General features: G+C 53.3%; 1 long non-coding RNA gene across 1 annotated transcript; it reads left to right on the top strand.

Moving 5' to 3' along the window:
• Positions 1-4,646: 4,646 nt before the first annotated feature.
• Positions 4,647-9,802, top strand: LOC142924181 (uncharacterized). The gene is made up of 2 exons (XR_012941371.1): positions 4,647-4,769; positions 8,964-9,802. It is a non-coding gene; the product is annotated as an uncharacterized LOC142924181 (long non-coding RNA).
• Positions 9,803-21,387: the final 11,585 nt, after the last annotated feature.

Here is a 21,387-nt window from a genome sequence, read left to right as displayed (position 1 = left end):
TTGCCCTTCCTCGCCGTCAGCGAATTCTGCAGGGCGACAACAAGTTTCGTTTATTTTTGCTTTGCAGAAGAATGTATAAAAATGGACAATGGCACTTAAGTTCGCGAGGCCATTGAAACAACCTAGGAGCATCTTTCCGCGGGCAGATGTTGACAAGGTACAGGACGCAGGAGAAAATGTGCCAAAAAAAGGCGAGGCAGTGGGAACAAAAATGACACCCAGACGTGGGTGTGATGTTAAAAAACAAAAATTGTGTACATTTAAATACATGAAACATGTCTGGGGCCCGTTTAAAGTTATTGACCAATGTGGTCACACCTCAAAGGACTGCCTCTAAATGTTAAAGTGGCCATCATAGCAGGTAGCAGGAATTTTTCTCTCTTTCAATTGACCGTGGTGCGGTCACGGCGGAATGAGTGACAGGGGGAGCGTGGGTGCTGGTACATGGCGGAGCCCAAGCTGAGCAGAGCTCCAAACTCTAAATTCATAAAAAAAAACACATTTCTCAGAGAGGGCAAACAAATGCTGCCCCTTGAATTCTTGAAATTGCCCACTGCAATTAAATACAAATCTCTCTAAGCAGGAGTTTTACTCATTGTAGTATTTACTTGCTAACGCAAGAGAAGTTATTATTGGCATGCGTGAGTCCATCTGAGTGTCGACAATAGACCTAGCATTGACGAATGCACAAATGCCCCTAAATGCCCCAACGATAATAACAATGCCAATTATTTACCCCAAAAAAGCCTCCACTGAGTGTCGTGACTGTTTTTGCCAGGAGCGTCCTGTGTTGGGATGTTTGGATCCTATAGCTGTGTGTACGAGACGGGGAACCACACGGGAAAGCTGGACTATATTACACGTGACTTAATTTGAAGATTCCTGTAAAAAAATGTTTTAACACTTGCTGATCTTTGTCAGTCCACTGAAGGCCTTGCCGACTTTGGGGTGGATTGTCCACACAACACCACGCTGGTGGGCGCGGGTTGGTGAAGGACCGGGCCCGGGCCCCGTTCGGTCTCACCGCTGGAGGAGAGCCACAACCAGCGGCTGCATTCGTAGGGCACGGCACTAACAACAGCCGCACTGCGTTACCACCACGACACCATTGTTGCTGTTTAAATTGGACAAACTTTAGCCAGCTCGGGGTAGAATCTTGCACGTTATCTTCCCTTTCTAAAAATGCGCTCACTTTTTTTTGTGAAATTATTCTTACCGGGACCCATCTGTCGAGCCTTGAGGATGCATAACTTCATACACGTGTGTGTGTGTGCACCATACACGTGTGTGTGTGTGCACCATACACGTGTGTGTGTGTGCACCATACACGTGTGTGTGTGTGCACCATACACGTGTGTGTGTGTGCACCATACACGTGTGTGTGTGTGCACCATACACGTGTGTGTGTGTGCACCATACACGTGTGTGTGTGTGCACCATACACGTGTGTGTGTGTGCACCATACACGTGTGTGTGTGTGCACCATACACGTGTGTGTGTGTGCACCATACACGTGTGTGTGTGTGCACCATACACGTGTGTGTGTGTGCACCATACACGTGTGTGTGTGTGTGCACCATACACGTGTATGGTGCACACACACACGTGTATGGCGTCATGCATGTGTGCGCACTTATGTACTCCGTGGCTCACCCCAGACTTAGCCGTTCTGTATTTTGAATAAATAAGCCATACTCACCGGATTTGAGAAAATAATATAACCGAAGAGGAACGGTGTGTGTGCACGCAGCGACAATGGCAGTCCATTTAAATACAATGACCAAGTCAATTACAGTGCTTTAATAAGTCACACCTGGCTGTGTATACAGCCAATCCGACGTGAGACCGGGCTGACACGTCCGCATACAAACTGCACTTAGTAACACATACCTTGGAATCAGTGTACGTGCCTGGGGTTCAGTGAGTCATGGTAATGTACCATTGCACAATAGCAGCGCCTCAATAATGAGCACACGGGGTAGGGAGAGGGAGAGAGAGAGAGAGCGGTGCTTCCGCTATTGCTGTGGTGAAGCCGGGCGGTAAACTCGTCGTGTGCGTAGAGAAGTCGCTACTTCCCAAACGCGTGCGGACGACGGAGCAGTCGCCACCGCTGTGCGGTTTCAATCAAACACGAGGCGCTTCGCACTTCCGCTCCACAATTAAAAGGTGCAATGATCAGTCGCGTCTTGTGCAAGGTCACGTGCAGCTTTCGTGATGGGCGTTCGAGCCCAAAGACGTTGCCACTTCGGGCGGTGCTTGCTCGTTCAACTGCCGACCTGGTTGAGGATGGGTGCAGCAGTTGTCCCGGGTGCTTCAAAAAATTGTTAACACTCACACGTTCTTATTGTAATGTAAAAAGAACGGATAATACACCGCAACATGCTTAGAAATGTGATGTTAATAGCTTCAAAAAGTCAGAGTCTCCCACCTGTTCTTGGTTCTTTCGGTAAAGTCACGTAGAAGGGAAACAATAAAATAATAAAAATATAAAACAATAATATTCTCACGACGTTTCGACTGCAACACAAGCAATCATCATCAGGTGTGAAAACCAAAGCAAGAAAATGTGAAAAAGGTTTTTTTTTTATTTTTCTTGCTTTGGTTTTCCCTTCTACGTGAATTTACCGAAAGAACCAAGAATATGAATCTCTGCAGTCACGAAAACTTTAAATCAAAAAGAGTCTCCCACTTGTTCGCCATCGTTGTCAACGCGTGCCTGGAATCTTCCCCAGGTGATCTCCAGAGCCCGGAGGAGGCAGCAGCACATGTCACGTGGTATTGTTGCAAATTCTCGGAAGTGTTCACATTGTTTTGAAGCACCCTGTACTTTGCGGAGCGCAAACTCCATAAACCGGATCACTAGTCGATGACGCATACGTGAATCAACCACCGTTCCATATCACATTCGTTTTGATTAAGATTTTGGTTCGGTATTCAGTCTACCCTTGGTAAGGGGAATAATGTGATCTGAATCAATGAGCGCCACTTTACTATAATTGTACTTAAAAAAGACGCTGTATGATACATGGAGTCGCATCACGTAAGCCTATATACATTCCCGAAACCACAACAGTGGATGCGCTTTGTATGTTTGATTTTTCTACGAATGTTTTCGCTGCATACATCTTGATCACCACATAGATTGAGTGCGATGGCACTATCAATCTATCCTCGGAGCGCGTACCCCTCCGCGCGTGAAAGGGCATCGCTTTCTTGAAACTAAAGCCCCGCGTGTCCACCCAGAAGCCCTCGGTGGGATGCGCGCCACAGTTCAGCTCAGATCCATTCGCAGCGCGGCTTCAGAGTAATTCTCGGACACCCACAGACTGCTCTGTGTGTGTGTGTGTCCCTGTGCTTGTGTGCACAGCTGAGGCGAGTGGAAGTGACCTCAACACGGACCCACCGCTCATTTCTAATCGCCGCTTGGTTTTTCTGAATCATTAAAGTTAATGTGACCAAACATTAAAAGCGAAATCACCAAAGGGTGTCCCAAACACGCTGCGTTAAAAGGCGGCGGCGCTCTCGTTTCACGGAGCGAGGCCAGCAGTGGAGCTTGCAGCGCCGCGATGGAAGGCGACACGCAGGGCAGCTGCGGCAAAGTGCCCTGGGGGCACAGCTGAGCAGGGCGAGGACAGAGGCAATGCTCGTGGACGTGCTGGAGAATTCCGATTTCATATTTCCAGATGTCAGGGGTCACCATTTTCTCTGTTTGATACGGATCGACTACTTCTTAAGCATAGCTTTGGTGAAAGCACTGCCATTGTATATAACAATTGCAAGTTCGGCAATACAATAACTATACACTATACACATGGTTCTTTCATAGTTCTTTCGGTAAAGTCTACGTGACTTTACCGAAAGAACCAAAGAAGATTAATCCTTGCAGTCACGAAAGCTTTAAATCGAAACTATACACATATTGGCTTACTGACAAAATCGTATTCAGCTACTTCCTGATCTGAGCTGCACTGGGATAAATGTGAAAGCGCTCGGAATAGCACGAACCCCTACATCACGGAAGTAGTTTACTAAAACCTATTCGATATTACTTATCCTCTATGCTCATAGAGGGCAAGCGATCTGTATAGTGTGGCGTGAAAGCTATGTATAAAAAAATAATTTTACTAACGTGTAATTAAAATTAAAAAAATGGCACAAACTTTTCCAATGAATGGAAAACACTTGTCCCGAGTGAATTGTGTAGCAAGTTAAAGGAAGGGTTTCCCCTCTTTCGCCTTTGGACTATGTGGGTGTTTTGGCCTTCACTCAAGGGCACCTGTGTCTTAGAATGTTACATTTGGCAGGGATATCACAAAGAGTTCTCAGCCTCTCGCCCGCAGACCATTCTCGCACTGCTAAATGTGTGGCTTTAATTAAGGGTAACAACACCAGCGATTGAAGTAGCAGCTTTGGAAAATAAGCATTTGGTCCTCAAATGAGAAAATTAACAATGACACATACGCTCTCGGTTTCATGTGAAAAGTAACAGAAAACATACCACGTATAAGGTATTATTTTGTAAAAAGGGCAAATATTCGCTAAACACCAACACAAAGTTGCCTTCACAGCGACGTTTCTTTGAGATGTATGGCACATTTGATTAAGTATTTTTTATATCAGACTCTTAATTTCCTGACCTAGGCGGCAGGAATTGAACAGTGGAGGCGTGCACAGACTGGGGCTGTTTCCATCAGGCGGAAGTCGGGGTCACGGGAGGGCAAACATTATGTTACACTTCCTCCGTGCCGTTTCCGTCTGTCGCTAATGAGGTGAGTACAGTCGTTAAAGAACTGTTTGTGCGGCTGAAATGTACCAATTAGAATCCAGATGTATCTCGAGTAATTACAATTGAGTTGAATTAAGTCAAATACATATTTTGGTTGTATAAGCTGAATTAATCACGGCGGCGTAAGCACCTGGATTTCTCAGACATTTACCCTAAACCTCACCCTGTATTTGTGCCATGTGGCTGTAGCAGACCTGCAGATTATATCCCCAGTGCAAGTGACCTGTTGTCATCCAATAGCACAATTAGGACACATTTTTATAATGTTTTTGTTTACAATAAAAAAAAATTCAAAAGTAAAAGCTAAAAAATTCAACAAAATATGAAAAATCTCAGATTTGCCGATGACACGGTAATTATAACAAGCAGGAGCATTGAACTACAGGAATTGATTGAGCTGGTGTTGTTGTTGTGGAGAATGAGAGCCCGTTGATGAATGTTCGGTCGCCGTGTCGATGACGGAACGAGTCGTGACTTCTCGCTTCACGAAGCGAGATGCGTGGCTGCTGCTGCTGCTGCTGACATCCTCCACTCCAGGCAGTGATTGAAGCACTCAGTCAGGCAGGCTTCGACGTTGGGCTCAGGATAAAAAACGAGCAAGACAAAAGCCACTTGCAACATTTTCACCAGACACATTGAGACGCCTTTTTGGAGGGACACGATGCGAACACATTTTCGGAGTATGCCCAGTCAAGGCAGTGGTTGGTGGTGCCCGGCCCGCGCTGACAGCGATTTAAACAAATCGATAAACAAGAGAACGAGGTGGAGCGATTTTGGAAAACCAATCTTGATAATGAAGGCAACATACCCATAGGCCTGAAGAGGCACATGTTCTACGTACTATGACGTACAGGTCGGAATCATTCGCATTTGTTTATACTAATTGCATATTAGGTGGCGAAGTGGTAAAATTTCGATTCCCGACTTGGGTGCCTCTCTGTGTGGAGTCTGTACGTTCCCCCCCTGTTCTGCGTGGGTTTCCTCGGGGTTTTCTTATTTCCTTCCATAGATCAAACTAATTTGGTATCGGCCAAAACATCCCAGTGCTGAAAATGTACCCGAAAATGTACTCGGTTGTGATTACACACACGGCATCAGCAGCACAAACATCACCCCCTACTACTGTGAAGACTCGGCAGGAACTTCCTGATAAATATTCTTGAGACTCTGTTAGCGTTTCCTGGGTAAACCAGTGCGAATACAATATATTGACAAACAAACGAATCTTTGTTTTGTGCTCATCACCGTGGTCTCTTGCACCACATGCATGGGAGTGTTTGTCAGCTGTATTTTAGTTGAACTTTGTCTCTCCCGCGGAGCCAAGGGGGAAGGAGGGGGGGAAGGAGAGAGAAGTGGCGTGGCTACGTGAAACTCATCACTCCAGAATCATGATCTAAAACGTTGACTTCATGTCGACAACATGAGTTCGAATTCAAGTTGAAACGGAAGGCACGACCATGTAAACATGCCAGTTACAATCACGAGCACACGGTCGCAAGCACGTATGATGTCATCTCATTCTGTGTAGCAGGTGAGGAATACAATATTGAATCCAATAAAATTTTAATTTATGTTTACGCACATGCACTTGTTAAAACATGTGCAATGTACCCTGTTAATTTGGCTGTGGCCTCCAATGTAATTAATCTATTGTAAGTTGTGTGTGCACCTGCAGAGCTCTGCGCAGTGAAGCTCACCTTCACGCCAGACGTAACCATCGTGGTGCCGCTAGCCATCGTCAGTGGCGAGTGATGTCCGAAGCGGACCTGGCCCTCGGCTTAGTCGAATCAGACTAAAATGAATACTGTACATCGTGCTGCGGTGTGCGTACATCAATGCGGCTGGCATGGTGCTAGCCTCACCACCCCCTCGTGTGCACTACGAACCCGGCGACTCGAGTTCGATTCCCGCTCACGGCCGACACCGGTGACGATTATCTGAACCGGTCCTGGGGCTCCCCGAGGTCAAATCGGCCTCAAATGTTTACCTGGTGCGGTGTGTAGTAAACATCGCCACTGGAGAGACAAAGGCGTCCGGGGGTGGTTACTGGCCCACCCACCCACCCACCCCCTCGAGTGCCGTTCCATCCTGCACAGGCGCTACTCGCTAACAGCACTTGCCCCAACGGTCTGCTACAGACTACACGGGGGATCTTTGTCTCAGCGAGCGAGGTGGTGGAGGGTGGGGGCTGTAGGCACACCTGACGGCCCCCCACCCCCGATGGCCCTCCCAGGCGGCTGTCCCAGAGCCGTGACCTTTATCCGGGAACGCGCTCGGTGCTGGCGCAGGCAATTTGCTTCCTAATTAGAAATTAATTGCTCCATTCGTTTCCCCCCTCCCCCACTTTTTCTGAAACCCGAGTGTGCCTCGTTTCGCGTTTTTCTCCGCTGGAGAAATCATGTACGTGCTCTTCCATTCATCAAAATGCAACCTTTTGACTCCAGCCAAACTACTTCAGTATGGGATGCGTCTTGCAAGAGGCGTGCTGTTGCAGAGCATGATTATTTGTTATCGGGGAGATTTCCACTGGTTTTGCAGTCCCAGCGTGGGAGTTGCCGTTGGAATGGGACACTTCTGTGAATGGGCCTCGTGTGTATATGGCGCAATTGGAAGCGGTAAACGTGACTAACTATCCACGCAAAGGGTAACGAGGGGTAATAAGCACGCCCTCCCACTGTGGGGTTTTCCAGGATGTCTCCGCGAGCTCTGACGTTGCGAGACGTTCATCCCAAGCCGTTAAAAGGCCCCCGTTTTACGCGGGCGCTTCCGTGAGGCCTGCGGCGGCGTTGCGTGGCCACGCGTGACCACTCGTCAAGAGGAGTCTGAAATGCTCGCCCTGGGTTTCAAGCCGAAGTGGCGCGCCACGTCTCGGACAGTGCTTTGCTTTGCTAGATTATTATTTTTTTTACGGTGGTGGCGGGTTTAACGACACATTTATACATTTACGCGATCTCACCCCAAAACAAAACTCTATTATGGATATAAGAAAATCTATTATGGATGTTTTACGGTGTCCGTTGAGGGGGACTTGACAGTCTGGTCTCTTTTTGTTAAAATGTCAGCAAAATGGTAATACTATCGTGGTTTAGCCAATGTCTGTTGAAATTAAAATACATTTTGACTGACACATGGGGCAATGTCACTGTCCGCACCTCCGATTAGCACGGTTGGTTACGTACGGTGCTAAAGACGTTCAACTTGCATACGTCTCTGTGCCATATGTCAACTTCTTAGGAGCTTTGACCACCAACACAAACCATGCAGGGTTATATGTCGTGCAGCACTCCCAAATATATCATCAGAACAGTGCAAATGTAACTCTATGGGACCCTTTTTGTCGCTATTAAGATGATGAAAAATGTAACAGGAGTTAACCTTGCCCAGTAAAACTGCTCAACCCGAACTATTATTCATGCTTTGATTGTAGCATCACATTCGCGCTGCTCGCCGTCTGGCGTTGTTCTCTGGTCTTACACTGGTGGTGATACAAGGTCATGAATGAGTCTCAAGGGAAATGCAGACATTATTATCAAAGCTTGTTTGTTTGCATGCTTTGCCACAAATGTTTGTGGTTAATGCAAAGTTGGGTGCCTTGCAATCGCTGTCTATGCGGTGTTCGAACATCTTAAGGCCTCCTGTATTTTATTTTTCATCAGATGTAACTCCATTGGCTTTTCGTATCATCATCACCACCACCGCCACCACCAACAGCGCTAATCATCGATTCAAGTGTACCTTACGCGTGTTCTACATTGTCACAAGAAGTATCAAAGGTAATTGAGAGTAGTGAGGTTGATTCGCACATAGATCCAAGACACTTGGTAACGTTTAATGAGAGGGCGAGGCTTGGCAAGGTTTGACGGCGCAGGAGTTTTACGCTTTCCTCCATTCGAGGTCGCGCCACGACAGTGGGGGACAGCCGAGAGCCTCTCTGATCACCGTGGGAGGTGACTCAGGGGTCACAACGCCAAGCCGGCACCGCTGCGATCCTGGGTTCGAATCCGGGCGGACACCCGTGGCTAAACTTTGTTCTCGAATGTTGACGGTACCCGCCCGGTCAACCGATGACTGGACAACCACCACGTTACATTTTCATTGCTCACTTAATTGGCCAAATTCCAGTGCTGAGATTCAAACAACGTGGTGTTATTGACACGTGACGAAACTCTCTGCGCAGGGCATTGTAACTGGCGTGACCCGAGTGCGGACAGAGTGGCCTCGAGTGAAGTGACCTCAGAAGAGATTCTGCATCGTGGTGGTCTCTCCCGTGGCCGGTCTCTGTCACAGGGTGACGCTCTCCGAGCTGTGGAATCCCGTCAAACAAAACCGCACACAGGGCGGACGTGTGGAGTGGGACAGCTCCACGAGACTCTCGTCCGTTTCCCCGGGGGGATCCGAGGATCGTTGGTGGACATCATCGGGGATCGGGGATCGGCGGTGGGCATTATCGGGGTGCCCTGGGATGCGAGGCTCGCTCCAGGGCGCGGTGCCCGGCAGGGTCAGCGCCCTTCAAAGGGAGGCATCGTCACTGCTGGGCGACCCCCCCCTCCTCCTCCATCCCGCCCAGCGCTGCTGCGGGTCGTGCGTCCAGCGTGTGTGCCACGGCCTGTTGACACTCAACTCGCCATGAAAGCCGAAGCGGAGGAACCACTTGCGGAGCGCATTGATGTCTTTGTGCGCGCCTCGAGTGCCGCGGGGTGGCCGCGCGGTTGGGCCCGCGTCGCGCCTCCTCCAGTCGCGTCTCGTTCGTGACGGGCGCCGAGGTGCGAGTTGCGTCTCCACGTCGCACGCACGAGGCTCTACCCACCCCTCCCCACACCCGTGACAGCGATCGCCCTGGGATTTTAAGACGGCGGAAGAGAACTCAAGAGGTGCCGATTTCAGGTGCTCATTTTAAAACAAAAGCTCAACAATCGATTTATGTTCGAGCATTTTATATTTTTAGCAGCAAAATGTCCTCGTCAGCGTCAACAAATTGTTTAATATGCAAATAAAATTGTCAAAATGCCGATGAGACGTATTCGTTGGCATTGCCTTGGATTTCCTGGCTTGCACTTGAACCCGACGCGTTGCGAGTGATGTCCCGTTCGCCTGTTTCACATTTGATATCACGCATCCGGGTAAATGCTGCAACTGTTTTTAAGGTATATATAAAATATCAAGAACGGCTTTAAGCAAATACTGCATTACATATTAGTTTTTACAAGGCTCATACTTAAGAAGGAATGTGGTTTACATCGCAGAACCACTTATCTCACTTTTACCTTCGAGCAGGTCGGGTCTGGTGCATAAAACGAGACTCGCAAGAACCCATTTCCTTGTGCTTTGATGTTGGCGCAGCACGGGCAGCACGAGCAGCACGAGCAGCACGGGCAGTACGGGCAGCACGAGCAGCATGGGCAGCATGAGCAGTATGAGCAGCATGGGCAGCATGGGCAGCATGAGCAGCATGAGCAGCATGGGCAGCATGAGCAGCATGAGCTGCATGAGCAGCATGAGCAGCACGAGCAGCATGGGCAGCACGAGCAGCATGAGCAGCATGGGCAGCATGGGCAGCATGAGCAGCATGAGCAGCATGAGCAGTATGAGCAGCATGAGCAGCACGAGCAGCATGAGCAGCACGAGCAGCACGAGCAGCACGAGCAGTATGAGCAGCATGAGCAGCACGAGCAGCATGAGCAGCACGGGCAGCACGAGCAGCATGAGCAGCATGGGCAGCATGGGCAGCATGAGCAGCATGAGCAGCACGAGCAGCACGGGCAGTATGGGCAGCACGAGCAGCACGAGCAGCATGAGCAGCATGAGCAGCATGGGCAGCATGGGCAGCATGAGCAGCATGAGCAGCACGGGCAGTATGGGCAGCACGAGCAGCACGAGCAGCATGAGCAGTATGAGCAGCATGAGCAGCACGAGCAGCATGAGCAGCATGAGCAGCACGGGCAGCACGAGCAGCATGAGCAGCATGAGCTGCATGGGCAGCATGAGCAGCATGAGCAGCACGAGCAGCACGGACAGCATGGGGCAGCATTCTAGCAGTAGGCTCTAAATGAAACTCGCACAGCACTGGACGGGCTGAGAGTGGACGCGGGGAGTCACGGCACGACGGCCAAACGCAGAGCGGCTGCGGCGATAGATTTTGCCCCGTCGCAGAATCTCGTCACCTCTGATTAGCACGGTTGGCTACGCACGGTGCGAAAGAAGTTAAACACACACGCAGATGCATACGCAGACGCACACCCAGACACACACGCAGATGCATACGCAGACGCGCAGACACACGCAGACACACACACAGACACAACAACCGCCATTCGCCACTAAGTGGCGGTGACGTCACCACGACGCTTGTGTCAGGCCATGTGCACCTTGAGGCCACGTGAAGTGTCGAACGCCCGCTGGCAGGTCACGGGGCAGACCCAAGTGCCACGGGTCGACTGACTAAGATGACTGGCTGATGCACCACCTGTGCCCCCTACTGTGCCAACGCAGACACAGACACGCAGACACTCGCAGACACACACGCAGACGCACACGCAGACACACACGCAGACACAGACACGCAGACAGACACGCAGACACACGCAGACGCACACGCAGACACAGACACGCAGACACACGCAGACGCACACGCACACGCAGACACAGACACGCAGACGCACACACAGACACACACGCAGACACACACGCAGACGCAGACACGCACACGCAGTCGTGCATGCGGGGGAATCGTCACCTTGTGCGCCGCGTCGCACACCGGGATCCACCTGCTTCTAGTCCACGGAGCGGGCACTACGGAATCCCGCAGGCAGCCCTCGCTTGCCGCTCGCTTTGAGCGTGGCGGCTGGGTGGTGTTGTGCTGCTTTGAGCGTGGCGGCTGGGTGGTGTTGTGCTGCTTTGAGCGCGGCGGCTGGGTGGTGTTGTGCTGCTTTGAGCGTGGCGGCTGGGTGGTGTTGTGCTGCTTTGAGCGTGGCGGCTGGGTGGTGTTGTGCTGCTTTGAGCGTGGCGGCTGGGTGGTGTTGTGCTGCTTTGAGCGTGGCGGCTGGGTGGTGTTGTGCTTCTTTGAGCGTGGCGGCTGGGTGGTGTTGTGCTGCTTTGAGCGCGGCGGCTGGGTGGTGTTGTGCTGCTTTGAGCGTGGCGGCTGGGTGGTGTTGTGCTGCTTTGAGCGTGGCGGCTGGGTGGTGTTGTGCTGCTTTGTCCTCGAGTCTCTTGCCACGGACGGCACGAACGGGAGCCCAGCCGCTGCGACTTCACATCAGCTGGTGGCGGCAGCAAGGGACCTGGAAGGCTACCAGGCAGTGAGTGAGCCGGCACCAACAACTGCTTTGCGGTTCTCGATATCTTCAGATGATTTCAGATAAATCGTGATTTTTTTTGTACATACAGTGAGGGAAAAAAGTATTTGATCTCCTGCTGATTTTGTACGTTTGCCCACTGACGAAGAAATGATCAGTCTATAATTTTAATGGTAAGTTTATTTGAACAGTGAGAGGCAGAATGACAACAACAAAATCCTTATTGCCCCTCTCAATCAGAAAAATTTCTGGCTCCCAGGTGTCTTTTATACAGATAACGAGCTGAGATTAGGAGCACACTCTAGATTTTGTTGTTGTTATTCTGTCTCTCACTGTTCAAATAAACCTACCATTAAAATTATAGACTGATCATTTCTTCGTCAGTGGGCAAACGTACAAAATCAGCAGGAGATCAAATACTTTTTGCCTTCACTGTATGTAGGAGGAAGCCGGAGCACGCATAGAATATCCACGCAAGCTAGGGGGCAACGCTCTATCCCGTACGAGAAGGGGCAGGTTATATCAGTGCACACGTTGTTGCTGTACTGCACGCTGTTCACACGCCAGGGTACGGCTCCTCGATGCTCATGGGAAGGGAATTTCGCAACATTTGTCATGCGCGCGGTGATCCACCAACCCTTACTGCCTCCACGGTGCTGGGTTACAGGCCACGTGCGTGGCCACCGCAGCCTGGCTGTTTGTCCGCTACTCTGCTTGGAAGGGGTTCGTCTTCGGCACAATCGTCCATTCACGTCGCCTCGTCAAACGGAGAAGGATGCAGCCTCGAATGGCCCTGTACCCGAGTTGTGTCCAACATGTCGTGGCCGCTCTCTCTTAGCCATCGTCCAAACGCGCTGGGGGCTGTCCGGACCCCCCCCCCCCCCCACGGCACCCGCAGCGGCTGTGCCCCTGGCAGGTAGCGAGTGGGGGGGGGGCTGAAGGCCTCCTGGGGGGCTGTGCTGGGGTGGGGGGGAGCTGCAGGCCTCCTGGGGGGCTGTGCTGGGGTGGGGGGGGCTGAAGGCCTCCTGGGGGGCTGTGCTGGGGCGGGGGGGGGGCTGCAGGCCTCCTGGGGGGCTGTGCTGGGGTGGGGGGGGGCTGCAGGTCTCCTAGGGGGCTGTGCTAGGGTGGGGGGGGGCTGCAGGCCTCCTGGGGGGCTGTGCTGGGGCGGGGGGGGGCTGAAGGCCTCCTAGGGGGCTGTGCTGGGGTGGGGGGGGGCTGCAGGCCTCCTGGGGGGCTGTGCTGGGGTGGGGTTTGAGCTGTGCCTGCCGAGTCGGCGACGTCTTCCCCGCCAGGAAGGCGTCAGCTCTTTGCCCGTCTTAAAAATCACAACCGGACCCCACTGTCTGGCTTATCGTATCCACAAATAGCACTCATTCGGGGATCATTCGCGTACTATAGAGCTCTCTTTCACGAGTTTCAAACTCCAATAGTGGTTTGGTAAACAGATTCGTTTGGGCGGCAAGCGGATTGGATCATTGTGCAGGGCATTAGCGGCTCGTCACAGTCACTAATAATTATAATAATAATAGCCGTGGGTGCTGCTTCGGGTGCCTTGCTCAAATATTTCCCTGCGCTGGAATGCATTCTGCTTCTTTATATGCCTGGGGGTGTTCCGTGCCCTCCCGCAAAGCGCCAAGGACTGTGAGCACGGCGCAGCAGCAGCATCAGCATCTCCAGGAGTGCGTGCGAACTCAATGGTCTGTGCTGTTCGCTTGCATCAAGTGCATTTTAATATTTACAATTTGAAGGGTCCTAAGCGATGGCCCCCAGTGTAGTTCATCCAGTTCACAATTTGAAGTATGAATCCACATTCTAACCCAATGCTTTTTTTTCTATCCTGGAGAAACCTGCGTTGAGATGCGGGGCCCCCGATTCATTTTGAAGCGGCGTTTTTTTGCAGTGGGAAGGGTACCGCAGTCCCTGCAGAACCCCCCACGTGTGAAGCGATAACACTCCAGGCTCTGCACAGACTCGTCCGTGAACCTATTTGCTCTACTGCCACCCTGCGGCCTCGTTGCATCCCAGCGGCTTTGAGGGTTTCCCGCGTCTCCGTGGTCCACCAACCCTCGCTTCCAACCAGCCCTGATTCACAGCTGTGGACCACCTCGTCTAGCGCAGCACAATTCGGCAAATGTGTCGGTGCGCGTCCCGTGCCCCACGTGCCCGTCACCAAACACGGCTCCCACGGATGTCTCTGCCTCCGCGAGGCTCGAGACAATGCAGAACGACATCCCCGTTCAAAGGACCCAGACACAAGGTGATGATTTCCCTTCGTTTGCTTTCCCCTCTCGCTATTTTCACGGCGGCTGTCTCGACTCGCGGCCGTGACTCTCGTCTCGCCTCATTTAGCGCGCGGCCCCCCTCCTGTCAGCGGGCGGCACGCAACCTCCCGAGCAGATCTGCCGCTCCCATACGGCCAGCGGAGCAGCAGCAGTGGCGGGTGACGGATTCGCGCGTGCGACTCCTGTTACGAGGACGAGTGGGGGCGGGGGGTGGCTGGAACGCCGCGCGTGCGTGCGTGCGGTGCTCACTCTGAGCTTCCATCGCGGCGACAAACGTGGATTAATGTTCCGCTCACTCGCCGTGGGTAGCAGACGTGGAATGTGCGGCGACTATCGAAGCTAAAGCACGATTAGCTGCTCGGCCACTTACAGCAACCACAAAGAGACAGAGAGGAGAGACAGAGGAAAGATATAAATCCCAAAATACCGGAACGGGTCACGAGAAGAACGTGCGGAGTCGGGCCATCATCTGGAAGTGCCAACTGGGCCCAGACTCGTGCGTTGCAAGCTGAACGCAGCTTCAGCAGCCGACTGTCTGGGGAACAGCAAGAGAGGCCCTCTCTCTCTCTCTTGCTGTCCATGACCGGCGCTGGGCAACGCCCAAGGGGACATCACTCTTCTCCGCATGGCGGATGCTGCTGCTGCTACTGTAGAGCCACAGCGGGCATTGTCCATCGAGGTGGTTGAGGCAGAGCCTTGCGTCAGAAGTGGCAGAGTCAGCGTGTCGCTGTGAATTGGGCACGGTCGTTCTATGACCAGTGAAGCGAATGGATGGGCACTCCCTGAGGGTGCGATCTTAGTTTCCCTTAATTTATAAGGAGATGAAAGTCGACCAAGGCATGTCTCTTCTGCGAGGAGCAATAGCACGGGGAGCATCGTTCAATATCCATGCAAAGCACAGCGATTGATGAGAACAAGAAGTCCCGTATAGAACAACGAATGTGCGCACACCGGTCAAAGTAAAAGGCGACAGTGTGGATGGCAGCCGCGTGACTCTAAGCCCAGCTTAGAGGTGGGGCTCACTCGGGGCGGGTGACGTGGAGCGCGCGCGCGAGACGACCCGGGCGGTCTCGCGCGCGCCATCCGCCGAAGCGCGTTCGTTAACCTCGAGCCCCCCCCCCATCCCCCTCGTAGCTCCTCACCTGACCCCCACCCCACCCCCTCGTAGCTCCTCACCTGACCCCCACCCACCCCCTCGTAGCTCCTCACCTGACCCCCACCCACCCCCTCGTAGCTCCTCACCTGACCCCCACCCCACCCCCTCGTAGCTCCTCACCTGACCCCCACCCCTCTCGTAGCTCCTCACCTGACCCCCACCCCCCTCGTAGCTCCTCACCTGACCCCCACCCCCTCGTAGCTCCTCACCTGACCCCCACCCCTCTCGTAGCTCCTCACCTGACCCCCACCCCCCTCGTAGCTCCTCACCTGACCCCCACCCCCCTCGTAGCTCCTCACCTGACCCCCACCCCACCCCCCTCGTAGCTTCCTCACCTGACCCCCACCCCACCCCCCTCGTAGCTTCTCACCTGACCCCCACCCCCAGCAGGACACTTGTACCCAGAGACAGCAGGACACTTGTACCCAGAGACAGCAGGACACTTGCACCCAGAGACAGTAGGACACTTGTACCCAGAGACAGCAGGGCACTTGTACCGAGTGACAGCAGGACACTTGTGCCCAGAGACAGCAGGACACTTGTACCCAGAGACAGCAGGGCACTTGTACCCAGAGACAACAGGACACTTGTGCCAGAGACAGCAGGATACTTGTGCCCAGAGACAGCAGGACACTTGTACCTAGAGACAGCAGGACACTTGCACCCAGAGACAGCAGGACACTTGTACCCAGAGACAGCAGGGCACTTGTACCGAGAGACAGCAGGACACTTGTGCCCAGAGACAGCAGGACACTTGTACCCAGAGACAGCAGGGCACTTGTACCCAGAGACAGCAGGACACTTGTGCCAGAGACAGCAGGACACTTGTGCCCAGAGACAGCAGGACACTTGTACCTAGAGACAGCAGGACACTTGTACCTAGAGACAGCAGGACACTTGTACCCAGAGACAGCAGGACACTTGTACCCAGAGACAGCAGGACACTTGTACCCAGAGACAGCAGGACACTTGTACCCAGAGACAGCAGGACACTTGCACCCAGAGACAGCAGGACACTTGTACCCAGAGACAGCAGGACACTTGCACCCAGAGACAGCAGGACACTTGTACCCAGAGACAGCAGGGCACTTGTACCAAGAGACAGCAGGACACTTGTGCCCAGAGACAGCAGGACACTTGTACCCAGAGACAGCAGGGCACTTGCACCCAGAGACAGCAGGACACTTGTGCCCAGAGACAGCAGGACACTTGTGCCCAGAGACAGCAGGACACTTGTACCTAGAGACAGCAGGACACTTGTACCTAGAGACAGCAGGACACTTGTACCCAGAAACAGCAGGACACTTGTACCCAGAGACAGCAGGACACTTGTACCCAGAGACAGCAGGACACTTGTACCCAGAGACAGCAGGACACTTGCACCCAGAGACAGCAGGACACTTGTACCCAGAGACAGCAGGACACTTGCACCCAGAGACAGCAGGACACTTGTACCCAGAGACAGCAGGGCACTTGTACCGAGAGACAGCAGGACACTTGTGCCCAGAGACAGCAGGACACTTGTACCCAGAGACAGCAGGACACTTGTGCCCAGAGACAGCAGGACACTTGTACCTAGAGACAGCAGGACACTTGTACCCAGAGACAGCAGGACACTTGTGCCCAGAGACAGCAGGACACTTGTACCCAGAGACAGCAGGACACTTGTACCCAGAGACAGCAGGACACTTGTACCCAGAGACAGCAGGACACTTGTACCCAGATGCAGCAGGACACTTGCACCCAGAGACAGCAGGACACTTGTACCCAGAGACAGCAGGACACTTGTACCTAGAGACAGCAGGACACTTGTACCCAGAGACAGCAGGACACTTGTACCCAGAGACAGCAGGACACTTGTACCTAGAGACAGCAGGACACTTGTACCTAGAGACAGCAGGACACTTGTGCCCAGATGCAGCAGGACACTTGCACCCAGAGACAGCAGGACACTTGTACCCAGAGACAGCAGCAGGCCCGTCTGGTGAGTCCCCTTTATTAACCAACATATTTCGTGGCCTCTTGTTTGTCCAAGATAAGACATCTCCATCCCTCTTTTCCTGCCCATCCATCAACTGCTGTGCGGCCGATTTGATCCTTGGCTTGGTTTCGCAAGGGCGCGCCCTCGTGAAGACAAAGATCTTAGAAGCGTGCAGTTGAACTCCCGTCTCGTGGCGAGTCTTCGATTTCAACGCAATACTCGCACGTGGTGGGTCCAGGCGACATTTTAACGCATTTGTTTACCGAGCACTCGTGTTGCAGTGCTGCTGCAGTTAATCATTGCTTGCCCGGGGGATAACAAAGCCCATTGCCACTGATGTTAGCATTGGCCTGGAATCGAACTCAGGTCGCCGAGTGCATAGCGCGGTTCTTGTATCATTGGACCACCGCTCCCGATTTTACAGTCATTTTTTTTATGTTCACGAGTTTGAATGTGGCATTTTTGCTTTACTGTATATTACACTGAAACATACCACGATATGAATGTATGTTTTTAGTAAATTAAATTGATCAAATTGTCTGGATTCTATTGGGTAAGTCCCGAATCGAAGCACAACTTGTAACTCATTGTTTTTGTCTTCATATTGGATGACCATCATGAGAACTGTGGCTGTGGCTTCGCATTGCAGGCAGACGGACAGCGCGTGCAGAGAGAGGCCGTGCGATCATTCTCCCAACTTTAGCTGGTTGGAAAGTGTTCAAAAAGAGATGGTACCGGCTTACATTTAATGACATCCTAATAAACATGCATTCTTCCCAATAGCGTGACCATTATGATTAAGAATGTTGATGGCGGTTTTTTAAATGATACGAGCACAAAATACGTTTGTATCTTTTTATAAGAAACGTGCTGAAACGGTCGCTCAAGATTCCCCTTGAGCCCAAATCCACCGCGTGATGACAGCACCACGGCGCATCACGGGGAGAACTTTCCGCGACGTCGGTCGTAAAAACATCGCCACGTTCCTTTCTCTTTCGTCAAACAAAGAAAAAGTTGTCAGCGGATGAATTGTACCACCCCCTCCACCCGCGCGCGTCTTCTTTGCCGTCGTGATGTAAAGCGCCCGTGCTTCCAAATGGACGCAGGTGATTGATCGCCAGGTGTGACACCGAGCGGTCGTGAGTGACTTCAGCACTGCTCCGCGCGCAGCCGACACGGCCGCGGCTCCCAGATGGCCCAGGCACGGCAAGTGTGGGCCCAGGCACGGCAAGTGCGGGCCCAGGCACGGCAAGTGCGGGCCCAGGCACGGCAAGTGCGGGCCCAGGCACGGCAAGTGCGGGCCCAGGCACGGCAAGTGCGGGCCCAGGCACGGCAAGTGCGGGCCCAGGCACGGCAAGTGCGGGCCCAGGCACGGCAAGTGCGGGCCCAGGCACGGCAAGTGCGGGCCCAGGCACGGCAAGTGCGGGCCCAGGCACGGCAAGTGCGGGCCCAGGCACGGCAAGTGCGGGCCCAGGCACGGCAAGTGCGGGCCCAGGCACGGCAAGTGCGGGCCCAGGCACGGCAAGTGCGGGCCCAGGCACGGCAAGTGCGGGCCCAGGCACGGCAAGTGCGGGCCCAGGCACGGCAAGTGCGGGCCCAGGCACGGCAAGTGCGGGCCCAGGCACGGCAAGTGCGGGCCCAGGCACGGCAAGTGCGGGCCCAGGCACGGCAAGTGCGGGCCCAGGCACGGCAAGTGCGGGCCCAGGCACGGCAAGTGCGGGCCCAGGCACGGCAAGTGCGGGCCCAGGCACGGCAAGTGCGGGCCCAGGCACGGCAAGTGCGGGCCCAGGCACGGCAAGTGCGGGCCCAGGCACGGCAAGTGCGGGCCCAGGCACGGCAAGTGCGGGCCCAGGCACGGCAAGTGCGGGCCCAGGCACGGCAAGTGCGGGCGCCTGCGACCCTTCCACTGCGCTGCTGCTCGCACGGTTGGGCCCGCTCGGCTCTTCGGCGCTGCGTCGAGCCGTGCCGTGCCATACCGTGCGTCCGACGTTTCGCTCCACGTGTTGGGATACTCTTCAAAAACTGGATTTCCGGTATGCACTCGTGCTGGCGGGCACGGCTCGGAGATCGTAGAGGTCACGCGGCCGTGTGACCTCGACGGGACGCGAGGGCCTTGCCTCGCTGCTGGATACCGGGGACGCGCAGACAGTCGTGGAGAGAGGATGAACACGCAGACAATCTGCCGCCTTGAAATATCTGTTCCTCCATATAAGAACAATCGTGTATTTACACGTTGCATCAGTGCATGGCTCTAGCAGCATTGGCTCAATACAATCACAACTCTTGGACAGGTTTTGACATGCAGCGTCTCATCAGCAGGCGTGCGCATTTGTGGGCAACTACCACCTTCAACAGGTGCCGTCCCTTGGCGTGGCAGCGGCACTGTTTGTGAGCAAAGCTGTTCCCGGGGGTCTCCATTTACGGAGGAGTCAGCTCATTGGTCTTAGCAGAGCTGGGTCAGTGAGAGAGAGAAACCCAATAATCCCCCACCGACTCACCCTTTTAAGTCCCCACCCCCAGTCGAGGCTTTTGATCATGACAGCTGAGTGGCAGGCACCTCTAACCTGCACCAACCTATGGGCCTCCCTCCCCGCCTCCCGTGCACTGGGAGACTCGCGCACCCCTCGGGAGAGGGCAGCATGCGGGGAGACCACCACGCAGGTGACGCTGGGAGCAGGCACGGTGGGGCGGGGGCGAGGGGGAGACACGAGGGCAGACAGGACGGGAGCGCACTTGAGACAAAGGCAAGATGCTCGCTGAAATTCGAGAGATTAGCAGACGCGAACACACGGGGGGGGGGGGGGAGTGTATGTGCGAGTGTGTGTATGTGTGTGTGTATGTGTGCGTGTGTGCGAACAGGTAACTTGCAAGCACAACGGCAGACGGCGCACGGACACAAACGCACACAGAGGGGTGCAGTTGTAGACGCGTGTGGATGGATCTACGCTGGCCTCATGCTGGGTGGTTCTAAGGCTGTAGAGGTCATTGCGCGATTCTTGTACAAGGCTTGGTTAACCTGTGGCAACGTTTACCTTCACATCCTGTTGCTCAACGACAATGTCACTCATTATACCAGAACGATAATGTTCATTATTAATATAATTTATTCAAGGAAGCCTCACAGAGTCTCAAAACTAGATTAGGATTTGTAAGCAATGCTTTAATTTTGTAAGTGGAGAGACAGATGTGTGCATGCCTGCTCCTCTATTTGGTTATTTTAGAAAGGTCCTTCATAGGAATGTTTGGTAGCCCTGGCGGGCACCCATTGAGACATGAACCACGATCAATCCTCAGTTTAACACTGGCAAAACGTCGTACTCAGATTGTAAATGGTGTGGATTGTCTCTCCAACACACCGGTGTGCTGTACTAGTAATGCATTGGCACGTTCTGTTTACGTAGCTGTGTCGGGTGGTGGCGGGTTTAACGACACATTTATATTTACACGATCTAACCCAAATGAACGATGCTATGGAGGATGAAGCCTGCTTAGCTTCCCAGATTTGACAGACGAAATCAATCACGCCACGCCACCACCCAGTTCACGCGCTCCTGCAGCCTGGGAGCTCACTGCACGCGACGTGCACGCGGCACCCACGATGGAGCGGTGCCTCGGCTCTGCCACGCGTGCGCCGGGGCAGGGCAACAACGCGGGGTGCTGCACCACGTGGGTAGTTGCCACGGCTTGGGCAGCGTCTCCACTCTGAGCACCAAATCCTCGACCCTTCCCTCTACATCCTGCGGCTCTCTCCGGCCTCGCTCCCGCCACTGCTTTTGTTGAAACCCCCCCCTTCCTATTTTTCAAGACCTCGATGTGTATCGCCCCCTTTTTTGTGCAGTTTTTTTTTTTATGTGTGTTTTTGTTTAGTTTGTTGTCCTTCCCCACACCTC

The sequence above is a fragment of the Petromyzon marinus genome, chromosome 10 (genome assembly GCF_048934315.1).
Source record: "Petromyzon marinus isolate PM22_M1 ecotype Great Lakes invasive population chromosome 10, UKy_Petmar_22M1.pri1.0, whole genome shotgun sequence".
Lineage (NCBI taxonomy): Eukaryota > Metazoa > Chordata > Hyperoartia > Petromyzontiformes > Petromyzontidae > Petromyzon > Petromyzon marinus.
The sequence above is the reverse complement of the archived record's forward strand: the minus strand, read 5'-3'. Positions and strand labels throughout refer to the sequence as shown.